We start from the raw sequence: 6,000 nt of genomic DNA, 5'->3' as shown, positions 1-6,000 counted from the left end.
GATCGCGTTTACGTCATGAGTATCGTGAGCGATACTCATGCGATGGTTTTTTGATATGGCACGAGCCAACTGATATGCCGATTTTCTCAGTCATTTCTCTAATAGTGATTCGACAATGGGACGTTCAGTGTGAGCGACGTCATTCACATCTTCTCAACTTTTTGTTGAAAAGCTTGTACAACTTGTAATCATTTTTCTCACTCAGAGTACAATCACCGTATGCCATTGTCATCATTTCAAGTGTATTTGAACACTTAATTCCATTTTTTCACACAAAATTTCATGCAAATTAATTGATAAAATTTTTTCGATAACAGAAAATCGCCGAAAACGCAGAACACTTCTAACTTTAAACATATGTTCGAGACGAGTATAACAACATTAAAAAACAATCTCTAATCAAATGTAAATAATCCGCGAAATTTGAAAATTCAGGTTATTTTTTGAACAGACCTAGTAAGACTTGAAACCATGATGACTGTATTGAAGCTCAAACTATTGCTCCACGAAGCTGCTTACAAATTAGTGTAATGAAGCTTACTAAAGAATTTTTGAAAAATATCAATTTCTTGTTTGAAGGTGATTGACAATGTTTCGTGATGAATTTCACTAGTTCGGACTTCCATTGTCTATTATATAAAATGATTTGAAATCCCTGAAACAAGTAAAAAAGAATAATTAAAAAAGAATAGTTGAAATAACAATTATATTAAGCAACAATAAACCTAAAATGAAATGATAGTAAAATAACCTACAAGTAAAAATATAATAATTGAATAAATAAAAATTAAAGGAATGCAAAAAGAAAATAATAAAAATAATAAAAATAAAAATAAAAAAGTGTAGAGATTCCAAGTCACGTTAGTTCACGACGTTTCGATTGTTGGTATCTACAATCGTCTTCGGGTGATGACTGGACTGATTCCTCCGAGAGATGACTATTTTATAGGTCGTTGAAATACTTTCACTTTCTCTACTTTCCATTTTCCGCTTCACTGATTCCGTGAGAGATGACCGATTTGGCGGGAGTTGGTCATTTCTCGTTTGATGATGGGTTTCCATATGTTTCGTATATCTACGCTGGCCTGGCTGAATACGTTGTTGGACAACATGTATGCGGCTTCCTTAAATTTTCTCCTGAACCAATGTTCCTCTCTGTGCAAGATCTCAGCTTGGGACACTCGATGTTGTGTTGATGGGTCCAAACATGGTCTGCTATTCCTGATTTGCTGGTTTCTCCTCGCTGTGTGTGCTTCTTGTGCTCGGCAATGCGAATATTCAATGGCCTCTTAGTTTCACCAATATAGGATTTTCCGCACTCACAGGGTATCCGGTAAATGCAATTCTTGGAATCGCAGTCCGCGTTTGGGGGCCTGGTTTTCGTGAGGCTGCTACGGATAGTGTTACCGGATCTAAAACAGGTTCTAATGTTGTACTTGGAACCAATTCTTCTTATCCTCTCCGATAATCCTCTGATGTAGGGAAGTGAAAGCACTGGTTGTGACGGCTTCTCTTCCTTGCGAGGCTCTGCTGTCTTTTGGCCAAAGTCTTTTCTACCATCGCTTTGGAGTATCCATTCCGCTGAAGATCACTTTTGATGATGTCTAGTTCCTTCTCGAGACCTTCCTTTGTATTACAAAGCCCAAAAGCACGGTCTAATAGAGTCTTGATGATTCCTCTTTTTGTCGATTGATGGTGGTTGGATTCGTGGTTCAGATACTGTCCGTATGAGTGGGTTTTCGGTATACAGATGTTTCCCACTTAGTGTCGGTCCTCTTCACCAAAACGTCTAAGAATGGCAATTCATTGTGGATTTCCTTCTCCATTGTGAAAGTGATGGAAGGTCTCACGCTGTTGATGTGTTTCAGAAAGGCGTCTAGTTCAGTATTCCCATGGTTCCATATTATGAAGGTGTCGTCAACATATCTCAACCAGACTCGAGGTTTCTTGTGGGCTTCTTCAATGGCCAGAGTTTCAAACCACTCCATATATATGTTGGCTATGACTGGTGAAAGTGGCGATCCCATTGGCAGTCCCTCATCTTGTGTAAAGAATTCGTCCTTCAGTTGGAAATAACCGAACTACTGGGTCAATTGAAGTCACACAGGAAGATCAATAATTAGTTTCGACGTGGAAAGCCTTTACACCAACGTTTCGGTCGAAGAGCACTCCAAATCATAAGAGAAAGCTATCCGAACGGGAACTGAAAGAGAGAACGAATCTACCTATAGAAGTAATTATGGAATTACTAGGATGCTGTGTACGAAACTGTTATTTCCAACTGAAGGACGAATTCTTTACACAAGATGGGACTGCCAATGGGATCGCCACTTTCACCAGTCATAGCCAACATATATATGGAGTGGTTTGAAACTCTGGCCATTGAAGAAGCCCACAAGAAACCTCGAGTCTGGTTGAGATATGTTGACGACACCTTCATAATATGGAACCATGGGAATACTGAACTAGACGCCTTTCTGAAACACATCAACAGCGTGAGACCTTCCATCACTTTCACAATGGAGAAGGAAATCCACAATGAATTGCCATTCTTAGACGTTTTGGTGAAGAGGACCGACACTAAGTGGGAAACATCTGTATACCGAAAACCCACTCATACGGGACAGTATCTGAACCACGAATCCAACCACCATCAATCGACAAAAAGAGGAATCATCAAGACTCTATTAGACCGTGCTTTTGGGCTTTGTAATACAAAGGAAGGTCTCGAGAAGGAACTAGACATCATAAGTGATCTTCAGCGGAATGGATACTCCAAAGCGATGGTAGAAAAGACTTTGGCCAAAAGACAGCAGGAGCTCGCAAGGAAGAGAAGCCGTCACAACCAGTGCTTTCACTTCCCTACATCAGAGGATTATCGGAGAGGATAAGAAGAATTGGTTCCAAGTACAACATTAGAACCTGTTTTAGATCCGGTAACACTATCCGTAGCAGCCTCACGAAAACCAGGCCCCCAAACGCGGACTGCGATTCCAAGAATTGCATTTACCGGATACCCTGTGAGTGCGGAAAATCCTATATTGGTGAAACTAAGAGGCCATTGAATATTCGCATTGCCGAGCACAAGAAGCACACACAGCGAGGAAACCAGCAAATCAGGAATAGCAGACCATGTTTGGACCCATCAACACAACATCGAGTGGTCCCAAGCTGAGATCTTGCACAGAGAGGAACATTGGTTCAGGAGAAAATTTAAGGAAGCCGCATACATGTTGTCCAACAACGTATTCAGCCAGGCCAGCGTAGATATACGAAACATATGGAAAACCCATCATCAAACGAGAAATGACCAACTCCCGCCAAATCGGTCATCTCTCACGGAATCAGTGAAGCGGAAAATGGAAAGTAGAGAAAGTGAAAGTATTTCAACGACCTATAAAATAGTCATCTCTCGGAGGAATCAGTCCAGTCATCACCCGAAGACGATTGTAGATACCAACAATCGAAACGTCGTGAACTAACGTGACTTGGAATCTCTACACTTTTTTATTTTTATTTTTATTATTTTTATTATTTTCTTTTTGCATTCCTTTAATTTTTATTTATTCAATTATTATATTTTTACTTGTAGGTTATTTTACTATCATTTCATTTTAGGTTTATTGTTGCTTAATATAATTGTTATTTTCAACTATTCTTTTTTAATTATTCTTTTTTACTTGTTTCAGGGATTTCAAATCATTTTATATAATAGACAATGGAAGTCCGAACTAGTGAAATTCATCACGAAACATTGTCAATCACCTTCAAACAAGAAATTGATATTTTTCAAAAATCTTTAGTAAGCTTCATTACACTAATTTGTAAGCAGCTTCGTGGAGCAATAGTTTGAGCTTCAATACAGTCATCATGGTTTCAAGTCTTACTAGGTCTGTTCAAAAAATAACCTGAATTTTCAAATTTCGCGGATTATTTACATTTGATTAGAGATTGTTTTTTTATGTTGTTATACTCGTCTCGAACATATGTTTAAAGTTAGAAGTGTTCTGCGTTTTCGGCGATTTTCTGTTATCGAAAAAAATTTATCAATTAATTTGCATGAAATTTTGTGTGAAAAATGGAATTAAGTGTTCAAATACACTTGAAATGATGACAATGGCATACGGTGATTGTACTCTGAGTGAGAAAAATGATTACAAGTTGTACAAGCTTTTCAACAAAAAGTTGAGAAGATGTGAATGACGTCGCTCACACTGAACGTCCCATTGTCGAATCACTATTAGAGAAATGACTGAGAAAATCGGCATATCAGTTGGCTCGTGCCATATCAAAAAACCATCGCATGAGTATCGCTCACGATACTCATGACGTAAACGCGATCCAGATTTGCTTGAAAGGGTCATAACTGGTGATCGTATCATAGGTATATGGTTATGACAATGGAAGAGCCAAGACCAAAAAAGCACTTCAAGTTTGATGAAATGTCAAAGTTTTGCTCACTGTTTTCTTTAAGTACCATGGCGTAGTATATCAAGAGTTTTTGCCTCATGGTCGTACGGTCAATAAGGAGTAGGTATTTTCTTGAAGTTATGCGCCGCTTGCGTGAAGCAATACGAAGAAAACAACCGGTATTGTGGACAATTCATGACTTTTGCATCAATTATGCACCTCATTGCTTGTTCGTTATTTTTTAGCCAAAAACACCCTAATCATGCGTCAGCCACCGTATTCACTTTAACAGCCTGACCACGGGACACTCGCCGATGCGAATATTCGCGCGGTGCGAACGGCGAAGCGACTGAAACAAACGCATAGCAATGTACTTATGAAGCCACGGCGACCGGCGAAATGTACCAAGCGAACCGCGTAGGCGACTTGGGGCGCGACCGGCGAGTAAAACAAATACATGAATCAGAGAGCCACGGTCGAGCGGCAGTCGCGGCGAATACTGCAGTGATCAAACGAGTTTAGTTGTTTTCGCCGCGAAAAATTAACACAGAGACTTTTATTACTGAAATACTAGCTAGACCATCTATTTGGAATACTGATTTAAAAGTTAGAAATTCATTATTTATTCTACCGTCAATTACAAGTAGAAGTTGTTTTTTGTTGTACGAAAAATTACTGTCATTCAATTTAGATTTTTGCAATAAATAACATAATTATCTGAAAATGTTTTCATTTCATGAAATATTAATATACAGGGTAACATTTAATTACCTGATAATATTTTGGGCAAAGATAGTTCCAAATAAATTTTGTTATGAAAAAATCCGCATTCATTCATCGCTTTATTTTACACTGAAAAAATGGATATTGAAGGGCTATGTCGGACTCTGGCAAAGAAGTAGCTTTTATGAAAATATCGGAACTTCGATACTGAACTTTTGAGTGTTCTGTGCCTCAGAGAGTACATTAAATTATTATTCTGGTGTTTACCGTGAATCGATTATACTACCAGATATTATATAAGCCAAAATTCTTGAAATAAAAATTGTATATGTAATTGGTACAAGCCAAAATATTATTGTCAACGTAATCTCAGAAATTGCCGTCTTGCCGTTGGATTTCTACCTGTTGGATGGCCTTGTTTCAATTTAATGAATAAACAAATTATACAAGAAACATGTTGGTTTTTTTCAATTATTTACAGGTTTCCTTTGTTTTTTCCTACACCCTTCTATAATAATACACTTATATTCCCATAATTCGTTACGTTTCAGGTTCGAACCAGCAATGAAATAGCCTAATTGGATATATAACAACGCCGTAGACGTTAGACCACCGGCCGATCTTTAACGAAGTTCAGCTTAATTTTTTAGTGTTGATCGACAATCACCTTATGAGTATATTATAAATAATAAGCTACTTTATTATTCGTAACTAATGAAGTGGTGAGCATCATTTAAATGTTTTTCAGCCTATCAACAGTGAGGCTAGACTACTTGGCAATGATTACACTAAACGAATGGCTACAGAGTATTACCAATCAAAATAAAAGATATTATATTTCATCAAACTTCATATAATACTTAAGTT

The sequence above is a fragment of the Leptinotarsa decemlineata genome, unplaced genomic scaffold, assembly GCF_025532065.1.
Source record: "Leptinotarsa decemlineata unplaced genomic scaffold, Ldec_3_MD MMD2_tig00078370, whole genome shotgun sequence".
In the NCBI taxonomy this organism is placed as follows: Eukaryota; Metazoa; Arthropoda; class Insecta; order Coleoptera; family Chrysomelidae; genus Leptinotarsa; species Leptinotarsa decemlineata.
This window is presented reverse-complemented; position numbering follows the sequence as displayed.